Source organism: Ixodes scapularis, unplaced genomic scaffold, assembly GCF_016920785.2.
Source record: "Ixodes scapularis isolate PalLabHiFi unplaced genomic scaffold, ASM1692078v2 PGA_scaffold3__209_contigs__length_174095766, whole genome shotgun sequence".
Classification (NCBI taxonomy): domain Eukaryota; kingdom Metazoa; phylum Arthropoda; class Arachnida; order Ixodida; family Ixodidae; genus Ixodes; species Ixodes scapularis.
The window spans coordinates 55,745,793-55,768,442 of NW_024609868.1; the positions used below are offsets into that span (position 1 = coordinate 55,745,793).

The following is a 22,650-nucleotide window of genomic DNA, read 5'->3' on the forward strand; positions in this document are numbered from 1 at the left end:
GAGGCAGGAACAGGCGCGTGTCTTCAAATTGTGCTTTGTTATTACGAGTTCCCGCGAACAGAAACCACGTCGCAGAAATGCTCGCGCGCCTGTGCCTTAGGTAGCACTGCACACAAACCACCTGGATGCAAACTAAGTCAGCCTGTTGAAACAGCTAAACAATGCAGGCAAAGCTGTTGGCGCCCGTACGCGCATGCACTTTGAGCCCCGATTAAAGCTATGCACGTCTACTTTTAACTTCTTACGAATTGCAGTATAGTTCTTGATGCCCAGGATCAGCTATCGGAAGAAGGCCCCGTGTTCAGTTATCTGGCTGGTTACGTAATCTTGCGCTGCATTCGTCTAGCTTGGCTTCGGCTCAGCCTTCCGATCATAAAAGAAAGCTGCTGCTGGACTACACGTGGAACAGTTGGCTGTCTTCCAGGACCTTGCACTCAGACCCTCAAAACGCCGATTCCCCACTGCGATATAAGCCATTCATATCCCCTAGCCGAGCACCCTACTTCACCATGCACGCTCGGCGGTCCTTGTTGTGAGACTCCACCAAGTGAAACCGACGTTTCGTGCGCGTACTCCTCTCGCTAAGTCGTGCGTCACCCCACGGGCGGCTCAAGGGTCTCGCAAGCTGCACGAGGGACCGACAACGTCCAGATAAGCGCCGCCTTTTCTGTGTCACGGACGTTCGTCGAGGAAGGGCTGAGGCCGGGTCGAGGAGCGTCCCGGGGGCCCGGCCTGCGGTCGGGTGATAGATGGCGGCCTCGTTGGACCTCATTGCCATGCGGCTCCAGCGACGATGATAACTGCGTCCAAGGAGAGCAAGGAATCGATCGAATCACATCCGAGGCGCGAGTCTGGAGCATGCGAATGCGTCGCCCCCGAAGCGAACATCGCCCTCTTGTCCGTAGCACATCTTGCACGTTCGTGCTGTAGTTCAGTGTGCATGGGTCATTGCCAAGGTTTGGCTGGCTGACCGCCATGTTTGAGCGGACACTGAAACGTGAGGCAGGTCGAAGGGTGGGTCCAGTATATTGGTGTTTTCCTCTCAATCATGCACGGTTTTAAAATCAAATTCTGAATTAAAATAAACGTTTTTTAGCATTGATTTTGGGTGGCCTTCTTAAGATTTTTTAATTCCTTGACATTACAGGGAAACCCAAAACTCTTTATTGAATACAATTCAATATCATATGTTTAAAATAAAATATATTACATACATTTGAATGAACGAATGTTTCGAAAATCCAGCAACGCCGGGACCGATTTTCTCGAAAGCTCATTCTTTATTTACTTCGGGCTTTATCGGTAGCAAATTATAATTGAGGTTTATGAAAAAATATAAACAGAAAATGTAGTATTTTGCGTATATGACCGCAATAAAAACTTGAATCTTGTCAGTTGTTTGTTGTGACTGCGTCCTCGCATATGTGCTATTCTGGCCGACATCGTGGCGTGGTACAGAAAGTTAGCTAACATTAATACTTTAATTAACACGTAACCTTAAAAATAACAAAAAGTGCGTAATGCGGAGTAAAAAATATTTTACTCCGCAACAAAGCTTGCCGTTTTACAACGCACATCTGACAAGGTTCATACTTTAATTGCGGTCATATAAACAAAATACTATTTATTATATTTCTAATTTCTAATAAATCATTATTATACCTTGCTACAAATAAAAAAACGCAGCAAATAAAAAATACGTAGGGTTTGAGAAAAGAAATCCGTAATTTTCTTGCAAACTTTCCAAACATTTGCTGAAAATCATCAAAAGAACACAATTCCAAATTTTTCTTAATTCTTCCAAAATATAAGACATTGTTCAATTTGTTAAAAGGACTAGGACACGTCAAAAATAAAAAAATAAAAAGATGAGGTAACTATAGTGCTATGGTTCATTGTATGCTCCTCTATTTATGCTAATTTTTATTTAATCAATGGCGCGACAGTTTTCTAGCTAAATCGATTCATATGCAGGACCCTCGAATCCATCCCATTCGGGAAGGCCGCCATCTTTGTTGGGTCGGTGACGTCATTCGTCCAGCACGCGGCGTCCCCTTGCCCGCACTCGCGGACTTGGGTCTCTCGGCGTCTCGCGCTTCAGCTTCCTCGTTTACGCTCCGCGCTTTGAGCACGCGGTTTCGAGGCGATGACCACTTCTGCTGCGATCAGTCTTGAAGACTCCGGCGAAACGGGCGATGCCGTATAGGTCATGATGATTTATACGGCATCAGTATATACAGCGCCAAAAAACGACAGGACAAAGACGAGAGTAAACAGGACGAGGTCTTTGTCCTGTCGTTTTTTGGCGCTGTATACACTGATCATGAACCAACTAGCCCAAATTTCTACTTTGCTATACGGCATCGCTCGTTTCGTCGGAGTTTTTAATACTGATCGCAGCAGAAGCGGCGAGAGTGTTTGTTGTCAAGATAGTTTGGGAGCTGGTCATTTTAACCTCGACTTGCTGGCAACCAGCTCCAGCAACGGCGACGAGATCGTCACGGACGTAATCGCCACCTTCCGCGACGATTTCGCACGTGCATGCAGGGTGGTAGGTCAAAGCGCAAGGCGTGCGAAGAGAGAGAGAGTGAGAGTAGCGCTGGAGTAATCAAGTAGAGTGATCGTACCGTGGCGAGGCGAGCTTGGGCGACCATGGGGGTGTCTAAAATTAGAGACTGTTCAAGTAAATTTTAAGATCAGGTGGTTATGGGCACCATGGTGGTGACTAACTTGTGACGTGTTGCCTGGTCGCCAGACTAAAATGATAAACATTCGTAAATCTATTATTGAAATTACTAGGGCTCTAAATATTGCGAAACTTGGTGTATGTAGTATGCGGCCTATGAGCATTCCATTTCAAGAATAATCTACACGTTTCATTTTCGTGTTCTTGCGCTTGATCATATTCATTTGAAAAGTGTCACAACGATGTCATCGTTCTTTATGTTGGAAAAACAAAATAGCGAGTGGGTAAAGGAGCGGTGCAAGAATATTAACCCTGGAATGTTTTTTTCACTTTCACGAGCTTACTGGCACTAATGGGACTCAAGCACGCAACGCCACTGGCCAAGAAATTCATTTGTTGCGGTGTAATTTCAAAGACAAAAGCGATCATTTTCATTCAATCTCTCTTTTTCAAAATTTGATGACGTAACGTGGGGATCGCAGTACACCCCAGTGACGATATTCGAATGCTGTTCATAGATTGGACCCGAGCATTGCGTGGGCACTCGATTTGGGCTCGTGATAATTACTAGCTCGAGAAGCATTTGGGTAGCGGCCCGTGTCCATTCTCTGCAACGACGACAATAGCCGAGCCATAACAATGTCTGGAACTCAGCGCGTGTCCTGTGCTTCGCCAACCTCAGCGCGTGGCTATGATCAACATTGGCGGCATATAATCGGCTCCCGATCACGTGGCTGCTTGTTCTGGCTGCGAGTTGAGGGGGTGAAAGCTGCTCGTTTTTGTTTAATTTTTTTTCTTAGACTTCTATTGCGTGGGGTGAAAAACGAACACGTGTTTCATAGGTCATTAACGTCAGGGATCCGTTCTAAGTGGCATTTGCGCAAAGTACAAACATCGTTGCATCGCCCCTTTAAACACGTGGGAGAAGCGCCAGCTTTCGCCTCGGCCAGTTAAATAGTTAATAACTCGAGAGAGAAAAAATTCTTTAAGCTTACCGGTTGTGCTCTTTTTTTTTCCCCCAAGAATGCTTTCCCAAGCATATATAATTTTTTGGTAAAAATTAAAAATTCAGCCCCAAAACCGTGTATGAATCGAGATGAAAACGACCATATACCTGGGACTCTACGGCACCAGCCAGTGACAAACACAAAATTGTACAGCCATTGTAGTTTTTTTTTTTTCTTTAGCACATGCCAGCACACTAAAATTTCTGTAAAATATATAAACTGTTGCAAGAAAAATGCTGAAGCTGCTATTTCTTGTTCGCGCTAACTGAGCGGTACTGCGAAAACTGATCGATATGTTGGCACTCACTTCCGAGTGCCTGACTGCACATCAACAGTTATGTAAAAAAGAAAGCAAACATCATTACACGTAAGAATATAGTTCACAATAGACACCGCTGTACATGCTGGGCAATCTGAACATGGCAATCTATTAAGGTCGCGCTTTGCATACTTAGCAATGTGCGCCCTGGAGCGCGATAAACCGGATCGCGTACTATCTCGATAATTCGTGTAGGAATTTATGCGTCGGATGTGACGGGCAAAACAGACGATTTCTATGAAAGTTCACGTTGCTCCTTGACGGTATTATTTAATTTAATGGCCCAGTCGACCTCCACTCCTCGGATCATATGAGCCAGAGGTTCACTGGCACCGAGTCTGCCTCCCTGCTCACTACCATGCCAGCTTTCTCAGGGCCAGGCGCGTTCGTAAACGGGGCCATCGTTTCGGCGGAGGCATGCGAAAGTGGTCCGGTGGCAGGAAAGCGTTGTCGGGTGGCAGCGGAAGCGCTCGGGGCTCGTCCTGCAGCGAGGGGGGCGGCGGAGCGCCTTGTCGGTCGAGCAGCGGTCCTTGTCCCCCGGCCGCTGAACTCCGCCACGCTCGGCGGCGTTGGCCCCACGGCAGCCGCCGCCTGGAAGACGTCCCGCGGGTTCTTTGCCGCGGCTGGCCGAAACTGTCATCGGGCCACCAGAGGCCAACAAACGTAGGAGCGAGAGGGCGTTCTAATTCAAAACATGGAATACGTGAGCTTCGGCATTACCTTACAACTTGGTCACTACGGCTAACGGAACGGGGAAAAGCACTTGTTTAAAGTGCATCAGCTCACAGCAGTTACTAGAGAGTTTGCAAGGCCTGTTCACAGATACGACATATCGCTATATCGCAGCGCTGTTAATCTGCGATAGACATAGCGCTAAGCTTGCTAATGCCGCGCTTACTTTGCGATATATAGTAGACATGATAAAGCGCTGAGGCTGCATACACGCTAAGTCATGTTCAGGTCAGAGCTGCATCGGCGCTGTTCCTACAGTATTGATTTAGCGCTGCGATGTATACAATACCCTATACTCAGCTATCGCCCTTGGGAACATATCGTATCGTTATCGGGATCGTTACCCAAGGTATAGGGACAGTCTACTCAAGCTCGACTCTGTGTGCCTCGTTTGCGATTGTGTCTTCATTGTCGTGGATACATAATAAAAAACATCGATCGTTGCTTGCAGGCGGCTACATCGTTTCGAAGTAAAACTGTTGAGCCACCGTCAAAATGCAGACTACACAAGCATGATGAATTCTACGACACATGTTTGTTTTTTATTAGTTACCCTTATGGCCCTGCGAAGAAGACCCTGGTCTCGAAAAACACGAGGCTTCGACTAGAAATCTAACAGATCTCTTTTCATCAACATTATACTTTTTTGTTTTTTCAACCTTTCGTGCTCCATGGTGTGTGTGTTTTATTTTCCCTCTTTTTTTTTTTTTTTTTTTTTTTGCCGCCCTTTAGCAATTTGAATCTAACTTTCGAAATATGTATGCAAGCATGCGTAGCGAATTAATTTTTCGCGGGCTCACTAACGCGCGTGTCTGCCCGAACTAGCAGAAACATTAAAAAGCAGCCCCCCCTCCCCCCCCCCCCCCCCAAAAAAAAAAAAAGAAGTACGATTATTTTAAAACAACAATGAAAAATGTTGCTAAGTACCGGATTCCACCACGGAGGTCTCTTGCCCTTCAGTGGGCAACTGGCCATGAACGACTAAAGCTAAATCAAACTTTTCGCAGAATTTTGGCCGGTCGCGTGGCGCTTCGCAGAGGCGAATTCCCTTATAATTGAAAGAGCTGTTCCACACAATATATATATATATATATATATATATATATATATATATATATATATATATATATATATATATATATATATATATATGGCGGCCGACGGAGTTTTCAAACACATGGGGCTCTATGGCACCAGAAACCGAAAACGGGCAAAAATGGGCTCCATTTTCCCATTGAAATTTTCAAAAAATCACTTATAACTTTTAATTAAGTTATCGGATCGGGCTGAAACTTTGGCATCTGGTTGTGACCTCTAGCTCTACCTTTGGGCGGAGAATGATCGTTCGGCGACGCCTAGTTTATTTTTGCGGTAAAAAAGACCGTGCAAATTTTCTTTTGTGACACCCTGTATATACTTGCACATACAAGTGGAAGGTTACCCAATATTCACTCTACAACAGGCCCGTGCGTTCACCTTCCTAAATAATTCTCCACGACCGAATCCCCGCAATTTATGGACCAAGCTCGGAGAATGACGAGGCTAAGAAAACACTTCACCTTAATATTAAGATCTGCAATGTGAAACTGTAACAAGACATGGGCGTGTGAAACGCCATGCTCTATATTTCGCATCGTCCACTTCATTATTTGGTTTAAACGCTTTTCCGCCAAGCTATAGCTTTCTTCGTGAACCGGAGACAGCCAACACCGCCTAGGTAACAAAGACCGTAGTGCTCAAGTATTGACGTCACCTAAAGAAGGCCAACGCGGGGCAGGGATCGGATCCGGCAGCTGGTTCAGTCAGTGCTAACGGGAGTCCCTGTAGCCAAACACTTTGCAACAGTCGCGTTCAATCTGTTCCTCGCGTGAGCCGCCTTTAGCAATTTATGTCTAAATTAACCGTAAACGAGGAATTTGTTATTTAACTAAGTGTAGATGACAGCACCCCGAGTGTGCTGTATGAGTGAATAGACGCACGCGTGGATGTCTTTGAGTTTCTATCGACCAAACGCACTGTTTATAAACAAGTCCGCGTTTACAGGGGATCGGTGGCCGAGTGGTCTAGCGCACACCAGCTCGGAGCACGTGGAGCGAAAGCTCGCGCTGCAGAATCCAGGGATCCTGGGTTCGAGCCCCACCCCTGCCCGTTTCGATCTGGATGAGCATCGTACCGGCGTGCGGTCGTGTATCACTACTGCGTGGTGCACGTTAAAGACCCCAGGCTAGCGGCTGTACCGCACTGGCTAAATTTCTCAGCTGGGAGACTCGTCGCCCCTGTGAGGCAGACCAAGTTCTAGGCTGTATAAACACACACACAACCCAATTTTTTTTTTTTCCGCGTTTGCCCTCACCCAGAGTGGGGGCGCTCCGCCAGGTTCGCTCGAAGAGAAGCGTGTGCGCATGCGCAGTGTGGACAGCAGCGCCACTGCAGTGGCGTGACGTCAGAGGGTTAAGCTGCTTTATAGGCTATAACAGGGGCCTCAAACTCATCCGAGTGTGGGGACCAGGCATCCCACACCTCAAAGTTTCAAGGACACAGCAACACTGGGAGGGGGGAGGGGGGGGACCTCGAAGAAAAGAGACCTCGCGCTCTATGCATTTTGTAAACTCACAGTTTTGCCAATAACGTTTTTAAATTTGATTTGTTTATATGAATACTGTGAGGCCTTCCCTCATGTGATAACCAGAACTAAAATTACACCGCGCCGCCAACATGCTGTCATTTTTAACGGAACACGAGAGCAAGTTCTCTGTCGTTCCCGTTCTTTAATTCACTCAGGAATTAACCAAGCTCGACATGTCTCTGAAAAAAAAAAACAAAAAAAAAAACAATCATCTAATTTGACAGTTCTTGCTTTCCTGGGGATTTTTATTGCAACACTCTGAAGAAATACTTGTGTTTTAATGGCGATATCTTTTTGAAGGCTAGAATCCCGAACTCGTAGATTTATCTTCGGTAGTTGCCCCTGCTGCTCGAGAGCGCGAGCAGCCCGGGACGCATCTTGCAACGAATAGCTCGCAATTGATTTGCAGCCATAGTAGCGGAATTGTTGTGCATTACAAAAACCTGGGAAGCAAAACATAAAGCGAAACAAAGGGCAAATGAACACAAATAGGTATAAACTATGTGAATACGTTAAAAGAGCAGAGCTATTTTTAGGGCGAAAGTGAATCGACAAGATGAGATCACTATGGCACATGACATATCTAGCGCTCGAGACATGGGAGCCTGGACTCGCAGCCGCGCAGCCGGTTGCCTGCGGGCCGCATCCCAGCGAGTCGCGGGCCACGCGTTTGAGACTCCTAGGCACTGGCAGCTCAAGAGACGCAAGGCGTGTCCCAAGCGTCTAATTATCCCTCCTCAGCCAGTGAGACTGCGGCACTGGGCGATAAGAGAGACAGAGAACCAATCACAAAGCAAAAGGTGCATGTCATAATGATATGTCCTGCGTTTATCGAGCTGTCGGTAAATAAAAAGTGATTAGTCCTTACCGCAAGTGATTTTATTTCGTCGCTCGAATATGTGACGAACACAGCACTGTCGTTCGCAGGAGAACTTGTTCGTCGAATAAAGGCGATCTTTAACACTAATTGTGATTCAGTTGATGTTGCGTTGAACACCATCGCCTTTAATTGGCTAACGGCTTTTATGCGTTTCGCCAATGCTTGCATGGAACTGTTATATCACAAGGGCGTCCTTTCAGAAAAATACGGCTTGCCTTAAAAAAAAAAAAAAAATATGAAGACCGAGCTTTATTTTTGCATGTTTATTTCTGAAATTGCCGCGTGACTGTGATCTATTTGACTCCTTTGGTAACAGTAGACAGGTCCTTTGTGAATCCCTACCTTACAACGGTAGCTGCGACACCTTATTGGATGTATATATACATATATACCGAATATGTGTGTGTATATAGAGTAATTTTACCTGACGTGAAGGAACTATTCAGAGCGGAAGTCCGTTTGCTACTTTTGCAGGGGTTGTGGTGAGGTCAGAACGCCAAGCTCCAATTGGCTCCGATTGAAGGATAGTGGGTAGACCTCAAGCAAGCTGCCTTGAGGTCCAGCCACTATCCTTCAATGAGACCCAATCAGTGCTAGGCGTTCTGACGTCACCACAACCCCTGCAAAAAAAGCAGATGAACTTGCGCCCCGCAATGCCTATGTCAGTGTGACACTCACTTCCTTTATACGCACAGATGTCCTCTAACGGACGCCGCTTCAGACTCATGTGGCATGATGTGGCGTCACCACAACTGCGGACATCTAGCAGGCGCTGCGCGAGGCTCAAATGTGCATGGCATCCTGAAAAAGAAACCGCGATTGGTTCTTGGTGTTTTCGTTTACAAGCATTTGACGATATCAACGACGGACGTCCAACATCTACAACGAGTACAACTCCGTCATTTGGAGTGGGGAGAAAATTCCAGAACAGCTATCACTGTAAAACAAATACGAGATGTTATGATGATTCATTTGATGTCCTTTCTGACGGGACCGCGTTTGCAAGCCCACGTCAAAACTAGCACAGGTAAAGATAATTCACGTCACCTTGTAAACTACGATCAGGGCCAGACGTCGCGTTAGCGGTGCGCTACAACCGTAGTATTAGAGCATAGACGAGCTGTTGCGTATATCGAGCATTGGTAGTCTGGAGAAAAAAGCGACTTTGCTCGCGGCCACCGACCTGCACCCACGGGCATCCTGCCATTTCCAACCGGCATACCCGCGGAAGCTTGTCCGAAGATTTAAGCGTATTTGAACAACACTGCCTATCGAATGAGCAAAGGCTGCGCACTCGAATTTCGACGCCATCTCAGTGAGATCGAGCGAAGACACAGATTGGACACGAGTGCTGCGACAGAGCTCTGAGGGTCCTCGTGTCCAATCAGCATCGGGCTCGGGTCCATTTGCCGAGTTGGCACCATACGACTGTGATTACGTTCGACGGAGGAAGAGTGAGGCGTGACCTATTATGATTATACTTCTTGCTTCGTGATTTGTTCTTTGCTTTCTTATCAGCTGATTCCGAAATATCACCGGCTACGGAGCGGTAGATATGATACTCGAGCGAAATACTCCAGCGAAATGGACGGAACCTGTGGCGGCAAAATAGGACAAAAAGCTGTGGCGGCAGGTGCACTCTCCAGCCTTCTCCAGCGAATCATATATTCACAGTGCCTGGAGGTTACAGAAAAACAAAATAATATAAAGTCAGGAAAGCATAGGTTCAAAAACACGCGATGAAAATCGCCAATAGTCACAAAGCCCAGCAAATAAACCTTTCCAGAGTAACACATCTCGCACGTTTACTTTCACCATATATACGTCGTGCAAAAGTAATAGCCTTATGGACACGACGCGCGTGTCATCGGCTGAAAGAAATGGTGTAAGCCAAACCGACGACGAGTGCACCCGGAGCCTGGCAACGTAATTGCTGTCCTTCTACACGACCATCGGAAATTCCTGAATACCCCCAGACATGTCTGTGGTTGCAGTCCCATAAAAGCTGCGAAAGGTCGCACATTATTTCCAGAAAGAAAAACAAAAATATAATCACCCAAAACACATTGTCGCGAGGCAAACACTGGCTGCTCACTGTGAGCTTTTAAGAAACGCTTAGTGTGGCGACTTAGGAGCATCTCATTACCACCCGCCGCCAATCAGGTTACAGAATTGGCTGATAAGAAGGTCAAACGACCGAATCACGAGGCAATCGAGACACGTTAATACAACAAGGTATATGTTCCGCGTTCCTTATGTTGTCGGGGACGATAAAGTAACTAAGAAAACCATTAATAAGTAGTATATTCTCTTGACTTAAGCATGCTGGGGCATATCCTTTATCTGAAGAGGAAACACAGGGAGGCCGCCTTCGCCATCCACAAAAAAGACACGAACAGTAATCATATTTAGTCGGCTGTTAGGCACCGGACATCCGCGGATATCCGCGAATAACCCACGCGGGTCTGCAAGATTTAAATCAGAAGCCCAGACAGTGGCAGTAAGGCGGGTAAACGCAAAACGCGCCTGCTTTATGTTCGTTCCTTTTTTCATTTTTGTGTGCTTCAGTTGTCGAGCTCGAGTAATGTTAGCTTTGGCCCCCATCGGCTCTCGAGCAGAAGCTCACTACGGAAACTTGATCTTCCTGGTTGGGGAACACTCAACGCGGGAAGGCGTAAAGACGGGTCTTACCGGAAGTGCCTCATGGACAGAGCCTACGCGAGAAGTTAAATCTTGAAGCTTTGGATGCGACCTAACTTGTACCGCTTACTTGCGCGGTATATAGGATCTGGTAGCGAGTACTATAAGAGAATGACTTTAGGTACCCCTTTCTGACGCAGAGTGTTTGTAATCCCACCCACGTATACCTTCTTTTTTATTTTTTTATTTAGTGCGTCGCATGTATAGGGCCAGCCTTAAAGACCGGCAACCAGTTCGCGCTTTCCACTTTTCCCTTCCTTCCTCCTCTCCCCCTTCTACCCTGTTGACCGTTGCCTGTTTCCTCCTCTCCCAGGGTGAGGAAAATATTCTGCCTTGAAGAATCTCGAGTATGGTCGTCGGCTTTTAAGCCGCAGTTACCTCGCTCCTTGTATGACGCTGGCCATATAAATACTTTCTGCGGACATGCTGGAAGCTTGTACGAAGCATACGTGCTTTAGACATGCGTTAGGTCTGTCCGCAGGTGATTGAGTCATGTCTGCGATGAACAGCGCGTCTTTTGTGTGATGTATACTAGCAGTGTGATCGCGATTTCGTGGCCGTGGTATGTAGTCTCCGTCACCTCGAAATGTCACGTGACATTGTGGCGTCATCCCCAAGGCGCTATAAATAGGTAGATAATATTTATAGATCTTCCGTAACGTTATGTGACACATCGCGTGACACTGTGACGCAAACGCGAAGCCGTGGTTCTGATCATCTCTGTTTCGATAAGACTGGTTCGCGGAGTTGCCGCTGCGGCAAGAACGGCGGCGCTGCGATCGCATCCAGCTCGGCGCTGCAACTCGTTTTTTTTTTTTTTTTTTTACCACTCACTGTTTTTGCTATAAAAATAAGAACAAAATGTTTTTTGTGTGCGTGTGCGATCACATTGCGCGGGTGAAGGAACACTTTGCGCTCACGGCTTTCTTCGTACGTCGCTACAGTTCAGAATATGTGTTCTTTGTATCCGATTCCTCTTTTATTTTAGTCTGTAAGGCAAACATCTCAGTGATGCACAACGCAACGTTGTTATTCAACAGAAGTTCGTTGCATAATAAATTAACAAGAGTTTGGAGCTTGTTTTATATCTGGGAGATAAATAATATAACAAACAAACGAAGAAAGAAAACAAACCAAGAAAGAGTATGAGTGGTTTTAGTTCATCCTGACTTGATAATACGGCTTGGAATCGAACAACACTTTCGTGCCGGCGGGAGCGCGTTTCATATACCGACGAATCTCCAGTTTGAAGAAGGAATTCCTCTCTTACGCTTCCATGCATGACCCTATAAAGTTGGTTTCCGGGCACAAGCACGATTCGTTTTTAACCCCCCCCCCCCCCCCCCCTCCAAAAAAAAGAAAAAAGAAGAAGAAAGAAGTGCATGCTTTGGTTTCGGCACCCATGCAGGAACGAACGGAATGCAAGCGAGCACGATAAGAATCTGGAATGCTCCACAGACTCCAGCCGTTCTTTAAAGTCTTACGATCTGGCCTAGCGATCTGTGTCAGAAAAAGCAAAAAAAAAAGGCAGCTTTTGCCTATATATACTAATGATCGACTCCGACTACCGCGTCCAGCTGACTCACGACTGCCTCATACAACGCCCCTGGAATCCAAGCGAAGTGGTCTACGCTAGGTATATTTTTAACAGTGATGACGCGAGAAGTGCCGTGTATACCCAGTGAGGTCACAGACAGACCGACGGCGGAACTTCCTGGCGGCATGCGAGGAACAGGATGAAGGTGTCGCTGCACACGACTGTCAAAGTGGTCTCAGGGGGGGCTTTTTCGGACCAAGAAAAGAGAGGGGAAAGGGGGGGGATACGATACCGCAGCGGTGACCCGGGGCTCAGAGATGAAGGTTCGGCGCTGCCGTTGCCCCACCCCGGCGGCGGCATCGCGGGGGCGAGGGCACGCTCTCTGGAAACCGGTTGGGCGAAAAGGAAAAGAGCGCGGACACGACTCTAGGGGAGCCAGGCGCCGGTAATGGCCGGGGAAACAGGCCTGACCCCCGGGGTCGGAGGGGGCCTGACCCGTCATTTGGCATGCCGCGAGCCGTGGGAAACGCCACAGCCAATGGAGGTGTACCACACCCACGCGGCCCGCGCATGCGCAGCTCTGCCCCCCCGCCACAACAACGCCGCTACGTGCCGCTTGCCACAGGAGAATGGCCGACCGGACGACACGCGGCCACGGATTACCCGGCGACCACAACTCGGCGGCATGGACCGCAGCGTCATGAACTGGCTCGAGGTGAGTTCCACGAGCGCATCGAGTCGTCAAAAAAAGGCGCGTCGAACAGACGCTGGCAAGAAGAGCGGCGCTGCTTCTCCGTGGATGTGATGGCCTCCCCTTTTGTTGTGAGCTTCGAGAAAGCAGTGTCTGCTCACCATGCTTAGCTGGCTGGTTCAGATGTGGCAGACACTAGGGGCCGGCATTTAATTGCGCGGACAGGGACAGCGTGGTCGTCGTGCCATTCGGACGAACCAGCTTCCGTCGATACCGGCACTCTCGGTTTCACACTGACTGGAAGGCTGCCAAGCGTAGGGACGACTATCCTGCGATCGAGGTAGCTAGCGCAATATCAATAGCCAGTTTGGTTACCACAAAATCAAGACACTATCGTCGGTTAAAATTTATGGATTCAGAGCACACTCCGCTTTCAACGCCAGTTCTCTGCCTTTGATGACACTACGTCGCACGTGCAGCCAAAGCCCGGCGGAAGGCACTTGGCGCGTGTTTGAGGTGGGCCTCCTACTGCGTTCTTAGCTTTCCACCGACTACATTACCAGCGTATTCGGAACATGACACCTACCTACTATCAAAATATTCAAGCGGTGGGCCACCACAAGTATACTTATATTACGTTACAGCTCCATACGTTTGGTCCACTTCCTCGCTCTATGACTCGTTTTAAGCTAAAAAGTATAAACTTCAATAATCTAGAAGTGAATCCACGGAAGCCTGGCTGTCAGTGCGCGCTCAACAACCAAACTTCCAATATATCGAACCAATGTACTACTACATCCTTGCACGGGGCTCCCTTGGGTTACCTGTACGGACAGACGTCGGAAAGGAAGGCGGAGATAAAGCGTCACGATCCTATGCCTTCTCTCCATGGTGTATTTTTTGTATACACTGTCGCACCGGACGGAAACTAACACTAAAGTCACGCTGTTCGCATGCCGTGTATACAAAAGACGCAGTGTTTGCTGCAGACATAATGACAGCATTGTCTGCGTACACGCCTCATGCATGTTCGAACATGTCTGCTTCATCTACATGTGTGCGCTTCGAACATGTCTACGGGCCGTTTTTTTTTTATTTTTATTTTTTTTTATTTACATATAATATAATACAGGCAGCGGATGCATGTCCAATGTGACAGGACCCTAATACAATGAAAGAACTACGCCTCAGAGAGTGTGACTGTCTGTATGGTGTAGTAGCAGTGTGACCACGGCTTGAGGCTATCGTTTACCAAATGCCGCTGGTTGTTTTGTCTTTGTGTTCCCTTCCATAAATGAACTCCGCGTTTCCTGTGCTCCTACGAAGCTGGAGGGACGAGGAAAACGCTTCGTAGACGACGAAGACAGGGGCGTGCACACAAAGCACCGGTCAGGGCAGTTCAGCCTGTTTCGAGGGTGACGCACTCGATGGTTTGTTCTGTCGGAGCAAAGGGGGGAATTTCCCCGCTCGGCCATCATCATCGTCGTCGCTGGTCATCGTTGAAACATATACGCCTGGACCCGCTCTGTCGAGAGGTGAATTTCGTCATAATTTGCATTCAATTATCGTGTAATGACAGTCGGCGGTGTGGGCATACATAGAAAACATACGAGATTTCATAGTTGCACGAGAGAGAGAGAGAGAGAGAGAGAGAGAGAGTGTGTGTGTAGAGAGAGCGAATAACACACAAATGAGTATGATAAAATGACACTCGCCATTGCTCACGCTCCAAATGAGACATGTCCAGATACCATTGGTGACAAGGTTTGCGTTTCTTTGCCAAGCTTGATGTTTAAGTTACGATATCTAAACTAAAACAATATAAAATATCGCTCGAGACATTCCATGCCTGCGCATGTGTATGGGGGAGAGGGGAGAGCACCAGCGGGTTACCCCGAGCATTGTTTTGGTCGCGCGAAGGCTTATTTGCCACGTTAAGTTCGTACAGATCACGGACCTGAAATTGTTGCGTTGTATTCTTACCAAAAGCAAGAAAGCAATGTAACATTTACTTCTTTCAGAGCTCGACTTGTAAGAGTTATTAAAAGAGAGTGTACTTATAGGTACAGTTACGGACGGCTACCCATGCCAAAATGTAATGACGATTTATATATATATTTTTTTTCTTCTCAGTTTTATACCCACGCCTTCGGCCTCCCGCCACCGTGCCCGTTATATATATATATATATATATATTCTACCTATAGATGCGTGTATGATAACTTCAGAGGCACATTTTTTTTTTTTTTTCAAAGCAAGATGTAATAAACAATTCCATAGCAGCATTTATGAGGCTGATATCTTTGATACAATTTTAAGTGTGAAGAACTATAGAAAGAACACTGGAGTACCTTCTTAAGATCAGTCATTTTAGAAATATAAAATTGGCATAGACCTTTATGCGTGGAATACAGGATTAAGGAAGCAATATTTTGTTTTAGTTTAGAAGACATATTAAACATCGCGTGAAGTTATGATGTCAATTCGTGGTGTCACGTGACCTGACATGCCATGGGATATGTACGAATACACGGATGGGCGAATTTTTGGTAGTCGGGGCTTTTGTTATATTGTATGACTTATAAAACATTCAAGAACTAAAAGACTCAAATATGTTAGCTGCCTTATTTTGCGAATGTAAGAAATCCATAAACTCCGCCCACATCACACTAAGTACTTCAAACCTTTGAAAGGTGGGGGGTTTCACGGTCAGTCGCATTTGAGAGGAGACGAGCAACTTCAGTACAATAATACCTCCCTCACCCTTCTGGCTAAGCTCCTGTATGATAGAGTTATATTTTTCAAGAAATAAAGGGTTATGCGAACGTCTGCACCCCAGGTACACAAAAAGTACCCAGTTGACGATTTGCAGTTGCTTGCACCACTGCTCGTTTCATCTAAAGACAAAGCAAGTTTTGCACATAGTTCATATGCGCGCGAAGTATTTCTTAAAATATTTGGTTCTCAGAGAAAGAAATGCACGTGTACGTTTTAACAAATAACAATACAATCATCTTAAATGCACCGACAAGTATATAATTGACAACACAAAGAAAAAAAAGTACTAAAGCTCCACACGCAGCTGAACTTTTTTTTTTTTACTGCGATTTTTGAGGAGAAAAGAAGTGATTAGGCACCGTGTAACCTTGCCTACTACAATTGTGTCATGCCTTCAAATGTTACTGCTGCCTGTTTTGATGCATAGCGGACTTGTAACGGCGTTAGTTCTCGTAATTACTGCTGAGCAATGTACTTTAAAAAAAGTCATGAAACGATTTTTCTACTTTCGCTAAACACTACTTAGAATCACTCCCTAAGACTATAAACTGAATTAACTTGCCTTAGGTTTTCTTTCTAGGCAATGGGCAGTTGGCAAAAAAAATTCGATAGATACTACAACGTAATCTCCTCAACTCGGATCCAAAACAGGCGGTCACGTGGCTTGATGCCTATCCTATGCCACTAACGTTAATCATACCCACGCGCTGCGGAGTTGGCAAATTAGAAAACGTGCGCTGAGCTCCAGGCATTGTTAGAGTTCGGCTATTCTCATCTCCGCAGTGGGTGGACACGAGCCACTACCTGAGTGTCTGCCGAGGCATTGATTGTTACGAGCCGATGTCGAGAGCTCACGCAGTTATCGCCGCCAGTCCATGAGCCTCGCTCGAGTGTCGTCGGGTGGGTGGTTTCGACCCACAATTACGTCATAAAGCTTTGCGAAGGCAAGACTGAAAGAAATAGACCCCTTTTATCCTCCCAATTTCACCTCGACAAAGAAGCTTCTGAATCAGTGGCGGTATGTGCGAGTATACTTGGGCCAGACTAGGACCAGTACACGTCTGCAAGGTCATGAACATTCCAACTCGATATCGTTTCATGACACCTTTAAAGACGTCAGCTTAAAAGCTACACTTCACTGGCCAGATTGCCCACCTACAGGGAAATCACAGCGCGGAAAATGTTTCGGAGGACTAACTTCTCGCTGTCTAAACAACGCCCAATCTGATTTGACTTGTCCTCACAGCTCAGACGCTATACAGCTTGAGGCTCGAGTGTTCGATGCCCTCTGACTGATTGGCAGTAATGTAACCAGAGATGTATTTGTTCATTCATTGGGGGGGGGGGGGGGGGTCAAATCTTTTTCTGACTACGCCATTGCCGACTGGGTTGGAGGCCTCCTGTGCACGGATAGCGTCAAGCCTTGTTAGGGATGTCGTGAACGTTTGTCGAACCCGAGGGGGGTTCGACGCGTTCGGCGAAATTTCCGAGATTCAGCCAAATGGACAGTGCTGCCCGACATCACACACATATTTTAAATTTCGAGTTTATAAAGTAGATTTTTTTTTAATATTTTATAAATTGATTACCAATGCTCACACCATATAAAAGCAAAATATGCGTACTTTTAACGGTTTAGTTCGCTCATTATTGTAAAGAAATGAAGTAATATACCCAATAACCTTTGCATGTTTCCACTCCCAGGTGGCGTTGGCTCGTCTTCAATTTTTACGCAAGCGCACAAAAGTGGAAGTTTAGTGAACCTATTGGAATTCGAACCTCGGCAGGTTCGCGAAATCTCTAATCCTTGTGAACATAGCGACACTTGCATTCAGTAGCAAACCTCCGGCAAACATACCATCAATTGAACTATTTAGAGATACGTTAACTAACCACCATTTCTTACGCGCCGGGCTAATTAGTTTCTCACAATATGACTTACCTTGTATTCTTATTGTGTTAGTTTTTTTCAGTGTTAATTTGTATACCCTCCTGCTTTGTAATGCCCTATGAGCCCTGGATGTATTGTTATAAATTATAAATAAACCGGCCCTGATGTATCAGGTCATTGGGAAAGTATGAGCGAAATTAAAAACTGCTTTTTTAAGATTACTAACTCGGTTATGAATCAACATACTAATTTAAAAACATAGATCAATTTCAAAGGATAATTCCGTCCGTGCCAACGCAGTGGAATCTGATGGATTTTATTTCAATAAACGTCGGGACAATACGGTTCACTAAACCTTGGAAGGTTCTTTGAATTTTATCTTAATTCTTGAACGTTTTGTTCTACAAAAAACTACACAGATAAAAAAAGGTAGTTGGGGCAATGCTTGGAGAGTATTGCGGATGAGCTAGTTTGAAACCCCAAGTTATTCAGCTTCCGTATCACCATCCGTGAAACGCAATGTATAGGCGCGTGTGTCGTAATATCAGACACATAAAACCTACCGATGCCGGCAGATTTTCTGTTACTTTTACTTTGAGTGAGTTTCGTTTAGTTGTTCCCGAAGAACGTGCCCTTATTTGACGTCAGCGTTCCAATGATAATAAAGCGATGCACGACAAGCATAGAAAATACACTATTTAAATTATGATTTTAGTTTACGTAGAATGTATTAAACATATCATTTTAGTATGAGCACCTTAGTTACCACAGTGGGTCGACGCGCGGAACACAACGCTTAAATAAAATTTAACATGTATACTTTAAGTGTAGTCTTTAGCTCCATAAAATACGAAATTAGTATGTTATTTCCGTACTACTTCTTCTACCAAGGGTGGGTACGAGAAATTTTTCTTAAAGGGTCGCCAGGTGGCAACCCCTGCGCAGAACATTTCCTGGTTATCCTAAAGAATCAATTTTTCATCACACGTCACGGGTCGGTCAAAGGTGCGAAGTGGAAAGAAGCGAAATGTTTAATAACCGAAAAAAAAAAAAAAACGCTTCCGAGGATTTATTATTTCTAGAAGTCACGGCAGCGAAATCAATTTTATAAGCGGTTATAATGGTGGAAAAGATTTATTGATTCTGATGATGTCCATTTTGAATAGATATACTAAAATGTACAAATTATAACAGAGATACGAAACCAGAAAGATTGGTTTTGAATTCCAAAAGAAAAACTTTTCGAATGACTTGGAGTATAGCTAGAGCTCATATCCTCCAGGTTTAAAGCAGTTTCGAAAAGTTTTGTTGCGTTGCGCGCACAAATGTGAATAAGTGTTCGAGCGAATTGTTTTTGGATCGTTCCAAATGTCCTCCTATTGTTCCCACCGCGACTGGCTGTCTTTCTGTTCTACTGGAAAGATGACTCACAGACTTATTTTATAGTGTATCATGAATTCTCGTAATCTACAAGAAGACGGTCTCAGATCACGACTGATTAGGGGAGGGCTGCTGGTTGCATGCATGGGTGCCCGCCAAGATGCTACGCGTTCGATAATATTGTCACGGGTAGTGACCAATAAACAAGAAATAAACAGGAAGAAATAAACGTTTAATGTGGCGAACTTGTGCCAAAAAATAAAAAGGTACAAAAGATAATAAAAGAGCGTCGCGGGCGTCGAAGTCGGCGTAGCAGCGGAGACGAACGCTGGGGCGAAACTGACTGCGGCTCGCCACGCCCTTATGTACATGCGTGGTCTTCTGGAATAATCGGCGTAGAAACTTCGACGCGTAAAACATTCGGGCCTGGAACAAGCAACATGATTCTCGAATTCTCCAGAACACTAAGTTACAGGAATAAACAAAAGACACGTCGCTCCCAGGATTCGAACCCTAGCTTTTCGCGTGGGAGGCAGGCGCGATAACCATTAGGCCACGCGCGCGCTACCCACTTGGCCAGCGCGCGCGGCAATATCGCCTCTTTCAAAGCTGGGCACGAAATTAAAAAAATAAAGTGTTTTTAATACCGATATTTGATACCCTCAAATATTGTATTTCCAATATCGGTACGAAATACAGATCGGAACTAAATTTCCGATCCAGATACTCGATACTGTATCATCGATTTCGATACATCACTGGAATCGCCAATATTAATAATGGAGGTAATATGATTAGCAAAGTTATGAATTTTATCCGCGGTTTCTGGAACACTTAGCGTATTCGACATAGCCGACTGTTTTTGAAATGACTTAAACGAATCCGGCCACACCAATTTCTTGAGGCTGCATTGTCGGCGCAGCTGGTTTTGTTAGAACGTTTTGCATTGGATTGAAGTCATGGTGACGTTTAAACGACCACTTCCATATACAGCGTAGCAATGTTTTAAACTAATGTTCTCTATGCGAACCGGTCTCTGAGCACTTGACAAAACACACGAATAAACTTGGTACTTTTTCTGGTGCTTTTCGGTTGTTACAGCAGTATTTACCGGGTCGCCTCCGCCTTTGCCCCGTGCTGAAAGGTGCAAGCTCCGTGCGCTTAAAAAAGCCAAAGAGTCATTTCCCCAACACTGTGTTTAACAGACATTTGAAGTTGAACATTCTGCGTTGCCGTGTCGTATTTGATGAAAGCGGATTTTATCAACGGATAAAGTATATATATAAAAAAAGATCTACGGATCCCTTTTTCAGTGTGATATCGCCAGAGTGAGTGCCGCTGGGCCAACGTCTGACTCAGAGCACCTTCAAAATCTCCGGCACATCCTTTTTCCCGTTTTTTTTAGTATAGAATATTGTGGAAATACACGATACACTAAAAATGTATTTTCGATACCGATACACCGATAGCTTATTTTCTGAAAAGCGATACCGAATACCGATACACAAAATGTATAAGAAGAAGGTACTGCAGATACACATCTCTTCGATACATGTACCCTAAACTGCTCATATAACCTTTTAGGTGACAAGCGAGCTTGCATTCTAAATGGTGGGCCAACTTGGACCATGCAGGCATCGATAGCACATGTCAATGCAGTTCATGACAACCGCTGAAGCGCCATGAAGTTTTTATTATTATTATGATTATTATTATTGGGCGATTTTATTTCAAATCGTGCAGGAAAAAGGGGTCATGTCTACAGAAGCTTAAATAAGGTATATACTGAGAAAATTCTTCACTAGGACGACAATGAAAACCATTTCTACGTCATATTGTAAGTTTTTGAGTTTTTGACTTGTAAAGTACCAAAGACGGATTTTGGGATTTGGGCGGTCGTCACAGGTCGCGTATTTAAGAGCTTTACAGGCTCAACACCTTCCGCAGAAAAACATTTTTTAAAGCTATGTTAAACGCGCAAAATATTCATATAAGTTTTTTTTTTTTTTGTAAAGGGTTATAAAATTCGTGCCTTTGCCGACAATTTACCAGGTTTTGATTATGATAACTTTTGATATAATAAATTTTATGACATATATTATCTATAAAATTAAATCTAACAAATACCTATTCAACAAGTGCAATATAAATATAATCAAGTAAAGTGATCTTGGCGTACAACGCATTGGAATACAAGAAAACATTCTAAAGATACAAATTTCAGTTTTATTTCTTTTAAAACCATTTTAAGCATTTTTTCTTATACGATTTGAAACATACAATAAATATTAAATGTACTAATATTTTTGGAGTTACAAATTCGCACATTCGAAAATACGATATATTTGAAGCTCTATTTTAAGATGGGAAACTTTAGGTCGTAACCATCTGTTTCTGCCATATTTTTAATTGTTTGTTGGCACTCACTCATAGTGGTGGTTGGCGTAAATATAACAAATAATTAAGCACGTTAAGTATAATATATGAAGGCTTTCATACACGCATCCAGCTTCTTTACTTAGAAAATCAAGGAAATTGCAAGTAAAAAAAAACATTTATTTAAATTGAGAAAGAAATGCCAAGTTTTTAAATATTACCCTCTTGAAGTCTAATCCAGGATACTGTGGCATTAGGGACAAAAAAAAATGATTACTGATGCGTCGAGAGGCACCAGCGCGAAAGTTCGCCCTTTTCCAACTGCCGCGATAATCAATAGCTCGACAGGCATTCGGGTGGTGGCAATCGCTTTAATGACGACAATAGGCGAAACCTAAAGATGTCTGCAGCTCAGGGTGTGTTGTGTGCTTTGCGAACCCCAGCGCGTAGCCGATGAACATTAGCGGCATATAACCGGTCACATATCACGTGTCCGCTCGTTCTGGCTGCAAAATCAGGAGAAAAACGCTGCTACATTTTGTTTACGCTATTATCATTGCGCGAGGAGAAAAGCTAATGCGCGTTTCCTAAGTTGTAAATGTCGGGGACTCATTCCGAATGGTATTTATGCAAAGAACAATAATCGTGGCAGGGCCCCTTTGACGCCGTTAGGTGATAATAATAACAATAATAATCTTCATCTTCGCGTGTCCAGAAACAACCCGAAAGTCTTCACTTCGGTGCACAAAAATCGAGTAAACGCCAAATTAACACAAAACAAATAAAACAAATCGTTCGTTGTGGTCAATTTTTGTGCTATCGTATACTTATCGGTCCTACCCACTCGGGCGAAGAAAGCGCTTTCGGAAGCCAGGCGACCGCGTCCAAGTTTTTGCCGGCACTGAAAGCCATATTTATAGCTGAAGCGTACGTCCGCCATGTTGGTTGTAGCGAGAAACCAGCGACCGGCTGGCGACGAGCACGTAAAGGCCCAAGAAGACTTGAAAGTGAACATTCGAGAGAAGTATTTCTAGGAGGGGAGCAACA

General features: G+C 45.1%; 1 protein-coding gene across 2 annotated transcripts in view; it reads left to right on the forward strand.

Moving 5' to 3' along the window:
- LOC8052749 (protein spaetzle 3) overlaps nucleotides 1-22,650 on the forward strand; it is a 71,057-nt gene that overhangs the window by 744 nt on the left and 47,663 nt on the right. The gene's annotated exons all lie outside the window — the stretch shown is intronic.